The following is an 11,324-nucleotide window of genomic DNA, read 5'->3' on the forward strand; positions in this document are numbered from 1 at the left end:
TGTTTCCTGGCCCCCTTTCCAGGATGGATAAATTACACGTATGTGTTGAAGCAGGATTGTGTTCAAACATTCACGAGGTCTTGTCATATGCCATCTTGCAGTGAGACATTCCGTTTGCTATGTTATCTTTGACCTTGCTGAGCTCGTCAACAGTTGGTTTATTGTCAATTTAATCGAAGATTGGCAGGCTTTTCATGATGCTGAAGGCTATATCATTGGCAGTGTTTTCCGGGAGTACAGTAACAGCAGCCAGTAGTGTTCTACTCAACGAGCCATCTTCTTATCGAGATCATGGATGATATCCACCGTAGCTGATTTTAGAGGGAATACCTTTTCATGAAGTTGGATCCACTGCCTTCTTTATCCTATCGTACATGTCTCTGATGATGCCCTAATTATTGATGTATGGATGCCCTGACATAGTTCTGCACAAATGGCTTTCAGTTTGTTTCGTATTTCATGTAGCCTATTTCAATGCGTAATGTTTTTCCTCGTGTGGTGCTCATGTACTTGACAAGAGCGGTGTATGGCCTCGATGGCTAGGACCATTTCGCTAGACTAGAGAGTGACTATTACCAACCATTGTTTTGGTTCTGATTTTTGACAAGTGATTGCACTGTCCTGTAGATTTTATTTTGCAGGAGCTCCCATTTCCCAAGGGCACTCATGCCAGGGCTTCTGGAGCAGAAAGCTTGTTTCAGAACGTCGGTGTACTGCTGTGATTTCAGTTGGTGAACTCATCCTCATCCTCATATTCCTCATAATCATCATCCTCATCATCATCGTCTGGTTGGGGCACCGCACAAGACCGAACAACCAGCTTCCTCCATTCCTCTATATATTCCGTCTTTCTCAGTGAGTCGCCAAATGTTGGTGAACTACTGATGATCAGTCCAGTACGTGCCAGTTGCCAGATCTGGAATGTCTGCATGACACATTGTGTTAAGCTCTTGAAGTTTGTTTTTGTGAGGAAGAGGCCATGGTAGGTGCGAAGGTCAAGTTGTCTCTGACCAGTTGCGTTCATCTTCATAATGTCATGATTTCTCAGACAGGCGGGTCATGGGTCAGGATCGAAACCTACTTTTGACTTAATGTAAACTAACAGGTACAGTTGTTCATGTTTCGAGTTGCCATTCATGGTGGCATCGAGATCGTCGTGAAACTGGTCCTATCGGAAGTCGAGTGGAAAGTAAGGGTGTCCCTGCACATGATAAACAGGGAAAACTCGAACGTTATTGAGAACCGTACTCTCTCTCTCTCTCTCTCTTTCTCTCTCTCTCTCTCTCTCTCTCTCTCTCTCTCTCTATGGGGCTATTGGTCCGTAGCGCATCTTCTTCCGATATTGTAACCGTTAGGAAAGACGTATAAAAACGTACTAACGGAATAATTTTCTTCCATTTTTTTCATTCATATATTTTCACATATTGAAAATGTATTCTTATATTTTCACGTGAAAATATAGGATTCGCGTCTCTCTGAAGTTGTTTCCCCTTACTACCTTGGCAACAATGAAAATTCCGCTGTGATGCATTGCTGAATCGGACATGCTTTGTAGTCAAATATGGGCTAAACCATAAAATAGTTTACAAAATGACAACATTTTAATTTACTTCGATAGACTAGGTCAACCATGTCCTATCGCTTTCTTAAGTCACGTATCATTTATATGATCAGTCTTTGAAATTGATGTGAATTTACGAAATGATAATAGCAATGTGTATTGTGCGAATGGGTGTAAGCTTATACATGTCGATCCTGTATCAAGTTTTCGTATATAGTAAAAAGAAAATGTACGTTTCCAATGTTAGTACCTTTGGAAGACTCCAAGAGTTAACACATGAGCTGGAATACTACACATGACACATTCTGGGACTCTGTGAAGTCATATGGAAAGCACTAGGAGAACATCAAATTGAAGATGGGCATATATTCTACTATAGTGGAGACTTTGACAAGTCCATAAATGGAGTAGGCTTCCTTGTAAACAAAGTTATCAAGGGATATGTGCTTTTAATGCCGCCCCATATCGAGCAGAATCATTTCCATTCGTCTGAAAGCATCTACCTTTAACACCACAAATATTCAAGTCTATGCTCCAACTACCGATCATGATGATGAAGAAATAGAAGAATGCCAAAGTTGGCAAAGATGCTCTAAAAGACTGGGAAGGTCATTGTGGACCTTCTTGCAATGAGCTTTCCATTGAAAGAGGGAGACGGCTGCTCGAGTTCGCAAGCTACAACAACTTGGTACTAGCCAACACCCTGGGCAGACATAAAGCTTCACGATGCTGGACATGGCACGCACCAAATGGAACCCTTCACAACCAGATCGACTTTATACTGGTTCAAAACCGTTAGCGATCTGGCATCAACAGAGTAAACACAAAGACGTTCACAGGTGCTGATGTTGGGAGTGATCACGAATTCGTGATTATGAACTTCCGAGTGAGGCTGAAGAAAATTAACAAGCCAAAGAACATCAGGCTCAAATTCAACCTTGAACAACTGTAGGACCCTAACATCTGCAAGTCATTCCAAGCCACAATTGGAGAAACATTTGCTCCACTCCTTGTGATGGATGGTGATGTTAAAGTGATGACAGACACTTTCAACACAGTCATGACAGCAGCTGTCAAGGACATCATTGCCCAAAGAAAAAACCCTGGGTTACAGAAGAGATCCTAAAGTTGTGTGATGCCCGATGAGACCTCAAAAACACCAGACACACAACAGGGGCAATGGAGTACAGAGAAACAAACAGGAATATCAGAAGAAAATTTGAAGAAAGCTAAAGAAGATTGGATTGTACAAAAGTGCATATAAATAGAGAGCAGTCTGATAAAAAATAATAGCAGAAAGGCATTCCAAATTGTGAAAGACCTCACCAGACAGAAGCAACCAAGAGTCAGTACCATTCAAGACGAAAACGGAAAATGCCTCACAGAAGCGATTGACATTGAAGAAAGATGGACTGAGTATTGCAAATAACTTTACAACCATCAGTTCACAGGAGACCCAGAGGTACTAGAAGTTCCAAACTCCTCAAATGGTGATGATTTCCCCATTCTCAAAGAAGAGGTGGAGTCAGCAATAAGAGCACTGAAGAATGGGAAGGCAGCTGGAGTAGACAACATCCCAGCTGAACTTATCAAGAATGGGGGTGGGGGGTGGGGGAATCAGTGATAGAGCTACTAACAAAACTCTGCAACAAGATCTGGCAGACAGGTGAATGGCCAACACAGTGGATCCAGTCACTGATTATAACACTCCCCAAAAAAGGCAATTTCCAGCTGTGCCAAAATTACAGAACTATCAGTTTGATCAGCCATGCTAGTAAGAAGATGCTGAAGATCATCTTGAACAGCCTGAAACCACAAGCAGAAGAAATAATCGCTGAAGAAAAGGCCGGGTTCCGGAGTGGAAGAAGCACAACAGAACAAATATTCAATCTCAGGATTCTGTGTGAAGAGTACTCGCAACACCAACAATACATCTATCATGTGTTCATAGATTTCAAAAAGGCCTTTTACAGACTGTGGCATGAGGCATTGTGGGCCACAATGAAGAAGTACAACATGGGTCAAAAGTTGGCCAATACCGTCAAGCACCTGTACGCTAAGGCTACCAGTACAGTAATTGCCCAAGGTTCTGTGGGGGACTGGTTCCAAACAACAGTCGGAGAACGTCCAGGCTGTCTCCTGTCACCCACGCTTTTCAACGTCTACATAGAGCGCACCATGAGCGAAGCCCTGGAAAACCACTGTGGGACAGTGAGCACTGAAGGGAGTAACATCATCAACCTCGGCTTTGCAGACGACATTGATGGGCTGACAGGCAGTGAAACATCTTCCAGGTTTGACATGGAATTAATTCTTGCATGGAACAGGATTCATAAAGTTGAAACGAGTTAATGATAAGTAAAAACTTACTTTTGCATTTACCACTGTTCTGTAATTCAAGACGGGATGCACCATAGAGTTGAAAACATGGTACATGTAGCTCTTTTCACCGGTTTTCACATGTGCACGCACTTGTACAAAAATGAAAAAATTGGTTAAAATCGCACGTTTCGGAGACCGTAACTTCAGCTTGGTACAACGCAGAAAGGTTAATGATGGCTTGATGGATAGAAAAATGTCTCAGGAGTAAAACAAGCCATATAGTATGAACGTTTGCATTTAAAGACGGAAATAGCAGAAGGATGTTGTTGTTGTTGTTGTTGGGTTTAACGCCATTTTTCAGCACGCGATTGGCTATACATGGCGGCCAGTATTAATGGTGGAGGAAGAACCCGGGAAAACCCCGGAAAGAACCACCGACCCACGAGAAGCTACTGGCAAGCTTTCTCACATACCCACATTAGCCGAATCCGAGACTCGAACCCACGCAGACAGCGGTGAGATGGCAGTGATCCGTAACGAAGAACGCTTTAGACCACTCGGCCACTCGGGGCCCCAATAGCAGAAGGAAATCGAGGGTCTAATATATTATGATAGAGAGGGTCATATGTCATAACGGGTCATTGGGGTAATCTAAGGTATTTTTGTCACTCTGTATGATTTTTTCCATTAGATTATTTTTTTCCTTCTCAACATCAAGTGGTGATGAGACAATCAGAACTCAATTTCTATGTGACGTCAGGTACTGAAAAATAGATATTCTGTACCGGTGTTCTACTCTGGAAAAAGACCATACACACAATAGGAATGTGAGAAATGTCCCTCTGAGTTCTTTATATGACAGTATGAACAACGTTGCTTTTTCTTATGACGTTAGGGCTATCTGCAATGTTTCTAGCTCAATAATATTGAAAACGCGTTATTTATTTATTTACTTATTATCATTATTGTTATTATTATTATTATTGAAATACACATTGTACCGGTTTATAAACATTATTACTTATTTAAACAATCGTTTATTATAAGATAAACCTGTTATACCATATCTATGGATTCTGTTATTATCTTCCATGACTTGATATGTTCTATGTGGTACACTCCATAAGGCGGGTATAGTGTATTAGTGAAAATATTGTATGATTTTATCCAAATAGTGGATTACATACTTTGAACACAAAAAGTAACTTCTGCAGTAAATATAAACAAGTAAAACAAGCCATATAGTAAGGACGTGTGCCTTTAAAAACGGAAATAGCGGAAGGAAATCGAGGGTCATGGGTGGAGTGAAGTATTTGGAAGTTCCGTACCTTCTCTCTTATATATTATGATAGAGAGGGTCCAATGTCAGAACGGCTCATGGGGTAATCTAAGGTATTTTTGTCACTCTGTATCATTTTTCCTTTAGATTATTGTTTTTGTTTTTTCTCAACATCAAGCTCGCATCGAGTACCTGTGATATGTACCACGTCACTATTGTCCGATACTATTTGCTATCATTTCAGGAGCTATCTAATCTGTCGGCATTTTTAAAACTCATTTCCAAGTTTACAACCATATGTATGGTGTAAGCCGAATATTATACCTTCTATTTAAATAGGGAAACAATTTTAATGTCTTTTTTCTTCTTCTTTTTATGTTTTGTCTGTACTGCCTCTGCGCTCTTATGTTTATAGTCTACCCTTTCAGGCCAGGACTGTGGCAAATATAATCCTGCAATATGCATCTGTGTCAATATAGGTAAATTCCATCTACATGATGAGAATTTGCGCAAATGTCTGACCCACGCGTGCAGTTTTCCAATCCTACGTATCAAGGATTCTTCTAATCCACGTGGCTTTTTCAAACTAGACAAACTGTGCCGCACTTACGTAATAATGAGAAATCAAGATGTCCTTATATATAAAGGATTCTATTTTTCGTTTTCTATATATGCCATCCAAAAGAGAAAGAGCGGAAATTCGTCTTTGAAGGATCTTGTAGCAGTGATTATTTCAAGTCAGACTTATAAAATGTGTTGAATAAATTATATTTTTGTTTCTTTGTACATTTTTATGCAGCGGATATTCCGATTTAACTGAAAAATAAACTAAGGATGCAGATTTGGAATTCTGAAGCAATGCTCCTCAAAATCTCCTTTCCTTTGCAGTAAAATGTATTCAGTGAGTGGAATGTCAAAGATGCAGTGTACATTGTACAAACTACACACACGCTCGGATTTCATACTATTTGAAGCATCATGTAGACTTATTTCTGTATTTGTGGAGGTGATTTACTCGGTATTTATCCGTATGATACTTGCAGCTGAGCGCCAAATATAATTTAGAATTATCGGTGCATTTTGTCACAAGAGAATATTTCTTTCCTCTATTTTTGTTCAAATTACCCGAAAATTTCTAAGGTTCCTGTAGGACTATAGAGAACGTCGGAGTTTGTTTAAGGTTTTCTACTACCGGAAACCCAGCTTTGCCCCCTATGTAATGACGTGTGCAAAATTCGAAAGTTTTCACATAAATCAAACTAGGATTTCCGACCATTGTCTTTGAGTAAAAAGATTATAAATTCTAGACAAGTGTATGACTATTGGAATTGAGAATTGCAATAGCAGAAATTAAGACTGAGGTGTTTGGAGAAAAAAAATCATCTTGCAACTAGTTTTTCTTTTCTTTAGGTAAATATCCTTTGACATGTTCGTAAGGTCCGCGACAATCCTGTTCTAGTGACAAGGAGTGCCCGTTATATTTAAACTAATGTGTCGTTAAGTTCGGGAAGAACTGCCCCGCACTAATTTCAACCTGTAAGTATTCTGTTGTTGTAACCACGTGATGCTTAAACTAATTTCCACGTCCATTTGATATGTTGATATCGAAAATTTAAAGGGTCAGTATTGTTTCACGTGTGTTACATGCACATTATAGTGAACCCTTTTAACCCTTTCGAAATTTCATCACTTTCCGGTGGAATGTCTTATCACAATGCGCTTAAAGCAAATCGTGAACGTCCTCACAATGTAAGATGTCATTTCTGCACTTTTAAATTTTGAAGTTGGGGGGGGGGGTCTTCACAAAAGCAGTTATTGCCGCAGAATTTCTAGTTTTAAAAATTCACATGAAAGTGGACTGTAATTCCAGGTTGTTGATTAACAGTAAAAACAAATAGTGTTATTCAATCAAATATTTTGTATGCTCGGCCATGAGTATGGTAAGGATCTACTGCATTAGCCTTTCCCGTCTATCCGTCCCGATATTAGTTCGCTTATGTGACGTCTAGGATGGTTAGCTTTGAAATATTAACTGCAAGGAGGCGTGGGGATAATGAGAAACTTCAGGTAATTATTAGCTGCATTCTGCATAATGATTCCCAACATTGGAGGGGTACGTGAAATCGATTATTTTAATAAATGTATCCAAAATCATGGTCAATGGCATTGACCTCATTAGTAAAGCTTTCGCCCAACGGAGTGGTTTTCACACGCACGCTCAACCACCCAAATTACGCAAATTAGACGTTGCTTGGATCTGCGTTTGAAAGGTGGTTATGATGATGACTATGACAATGAAGTATCATCTATTTGTTTATTAAAAACACACAGACAGGGACAAACTTCAAATTCCAGGTGAGTAGTCGTTGTCGTGGAGACCGGTGACAAAGTGACGGAAGTTATAATAAATAAAATCGGTAAAAAAGGCTGACTTTATAAGAAATTTGTCATGAATTATAATAACGTTGCCATGGCGTTGAAGTGTAAACTAGAAGCTAAGCATAGTGGTGAAATGGAAACAGTTTATTTACATAGCTAAACTCTAATAATTTTGCCCAATGTTACGACATTTTGTTACCATTAGTAACACTTTATAATTATTTCATTTAATGTACCTACTTTCATAACCATTGATTGTCTTAAGGAAATAAATCAGATTATATTTTACGCTTGTTATATTTCCAGTCCAGACTGTCCGGAGAGACTGAATGTTGCCATCCCTAACACCGATCGGTGCAGTGCTGCATTTTGTCCTCAGTCCACACAAGCAGTGTGTGTGTAAGCAAGGCATGAGCGTATTCAATCGTAACAAATAGAAGATTTTCTAACAAATGCACAAAATGTAGTGGAAAATGGGTAAATCTCTAGAAAACGACGGAGATTTATATTACACCCTACAATCACTAGGCAAAATGTTATAGTCAAAAGTCCAAAGCAATGTAATACCTTTAGAAGGGTATTTGCACAAATTTAGTTTTAAGAAAAGTTCTCTACAACTTGATAACGGAAACATGTGACTGTTTCGACCAAGAATAAGTCATCCCGAGGCGGACGCATAAAGAGGTTTGATACCAAGCAGAAACCCAGTATGGAGCGAATTATTGAAATTGCTTGTTTAGCGCTAGGGTGTCAATATTTGTTGTAATATTTGTAGTAATCAATGTCCCTAGATTCGTCAACCATATGGATTTTTAAACACGTCCTCATATATATATATATAAGTACATAGCCGTAAGAGTAATTATCCTATAAGTACATAGCCGTAAGAGTAATTATCCTATAAGTACATAGTCGTAAGAGTAATTATCCTGTAAGTACATAGCCGTAAGAGTAATTATCCTATAAGTACATAGTCGTAAGAGTAATTATCCTATAAGTACATAGTCGTAAGAGTAATTATCCTAAGGCCAGTTCCTGAAGTAATGCTACATTACTCCCTTATAAAAATAAAAAACAAACCATGCCTCCGACCCCAAAAAGTCAGTTCTTTCAAAAATGCAAATTGTACTTTGTCAACATAGCAACCAATGTTTTGCTGAAAAGACAGGAACATGAAACTTGCCACAATTATTCCGGAGATGTCACCAATAAATTTTACAATTTGAAAAGGGATGGAACAGATAAAGTTCACGGAGGTCAAAGGTTAAAATATTTGCTTACTGTTCTAACACTAGGATATGGTAGAAAGCGATTTTGCTGTTTAATCATTTATTTCTTAATTTTATTACAAATGAATGAAAACAGCATTTTTATTATATATTTCTTTCACTTAAAAACAGCAGTTTTAAGTTTAAGTTAACTTCACTCTTTGTTCTAAGACTTCTAATTTCCCCATAAATAAGGTCACTACCCACACAATACTGCCTCGAAGCATGTTATGTAAGCAAGAGAAAAATAGGAATAATTAGCTTACTTTCGTGCAAACAATAAATGTTAATGTACTGTTTTATTCAGAACAGTATACATGATGATATGAAAATAAGATAAATATTTGCAAAAAAATTCATATTTGTTTAAAGGTGGCGCACTTTCGTATTTAGCATAGTGTTAGATTTTTAATGAAAAATAATTTTCCCGGTTTTTCTCACTGGTTCTACTTGCTCAAAATATATTGCATATGTTAGGTATTATTCAAAGAACTTTTAATTTCCTCTATTTTGATGTACGATTGATGTATTACGATGTAATTTTTTATAGAAGTTTTAGAAAGTATGACTTTTGGAGTTGTAATTTGAATTCAAATAATTGTAATAAAAGTCCGGATTCTGCACCAATTTTCAAGACAAGGGATATGTTAATAATTTTTATTCAAAACGTTAATGGGTAATACAACCAATTTTGTGATGGTCAGTTTATTGAACATACAGATCTTTCATCATTTCCAGATTTATAGATGGAGCGACTTTCAGAGAGAGAGAGAGAGAGAGAGAGAGAGAGAGTTGTGATTCTGACCTCCTTTGGCGGCGGTATCACTCTAGCGATATAGGTGTTACATAGCTAATATGTGCGAAGAAGTAATGGGATCGAACTGGGAAACAGGAAGTCAGGGGTCTAAGTCTATTGCAGCAATTCTTTATTAAAATTAAACAAAACTACACTAGATATAGAAGACAAATTACACACAATTCGTTTAAAAATTATAATAAAAATATTTCATTTAATTAGAGCTAACCATCTTAACACAATTCTATCATTTCTGTATTTTAGAATGAAAAGCCAAATAATTGCCAATAGTGCAAAAATGCTCAAGAGTAAAATATTACAAAGTAATACCAAGGTTATTTTCAATCAATGTATTTTATTAAATCTTCATTCTGAACTAGAATATTTTTTCTTGTAATTTCGAAGGTATTTTATTTCTAAATAAATTATTTGTACCATGAGGTTGGTAGCAAACTATTTCTACAAAAAACAAGCTTGATATTCTAAATTAATACAAATTATAAATAAATTTAAACAATCCAAGATACTATATTTAAAAATTCATTTTGTAACGCAATAATAATAATAATAATAATAATGATAACATGCTACAAGCTTTTCAGCGGCAGATGAAATAATCTTTAAATGTGCTAGTTCTCCATACAGAGAAACATCGCTAAATATAACTAATTACTTTCTTCTTACCTGGAACACAGGAAGTCAAGGGTCTAAGTCTATGGCAGCAATTCTTGACGAAACCGTGAGAGTGTAGTGTGTATATAGTGATCACTATTCTGGGAGACGTCAGCTTTACCGTAATAGGGCATGCCTTACAATCTCCAGTTTCACTTCAACCTTGGATCACACATGACCCTCGCGCTTCAGTGCTACCTCGCCTCGTCAGAAACCGCTCCACGTACACTCAGACCCTGACTAGCTTTTGTTTACGTCAATGTCTGGGAATTCGTAAATCACAGCTTCTACTGAAGATAGTGTTATTAGATACATATGTTGTCTTATAATGAAGGTGACGCAGAGCCACAATATGCAGTGAATAATAGCATCTACTTGTTTTACAATATATAGCTGTAGTACTGACGTCTTTGTTAAAGGCACCACAGCAGAATCACATAGTACCAAAATTCTATAAAAAAAATTCTTACATGAATTGAAATTACAAGTTAAAAAATCGTAACTTATTTAAATTCTATGAATTCATATTACAACTCCAATAATCATATTTTTATTAAAATTATATGAATTCAGTTTACAACCGCAAAAATCATTTTCTAAAAATTCTAAAAACTGGCATCGTAACAGATGTGTGCAATATGGTTAACAGAGTTTACAGCTTGGTCTTTATCAGCTGTGCACCTTTAAACAAAACAACGGCTAGATCCGCTTGGCTATTTTCGCGTCATGGACTTCAGAGGTTAGTTATCTGTGTGCTTAGATCATGTACAATTTCCTCAAGAACAATATCCAAAGAAATATCAGTCACAGTACATGAAAATAACAGACGCATGTCTACATTCTCTCCACCGTGCATATTGCAAATGTAAACAATTTCACCTTTCACCAACCACTCTCTCAGACCTTCATAATAACTGTAGAGTGCCCCCGAAAGATAATTTAGGCAGGGGACATAAGTGTTTACGGAACATATCGTTCATGACTCTCCACTTTCTTTTTGATCTTATTTAATCTCTTTTATCTTCAAGACGAGGTGGATATGTAATT

Source organism: Sinohyriopsis cumingii, chromosome 8 (assembly GCF_028554795.1).
Source record: "Sinohyriopsis cumingii isolate HCF-2022 chromosome 8, ASM2855479v2, whole genome shotgun sequence".
Classification (NCBI taxonomy): Eukaryota; Metazoa; Mollusca; class Bivalvia; order Unionida; family Unionidae; genus Sinohyriopsis; species Sinohyriopsis cumingii.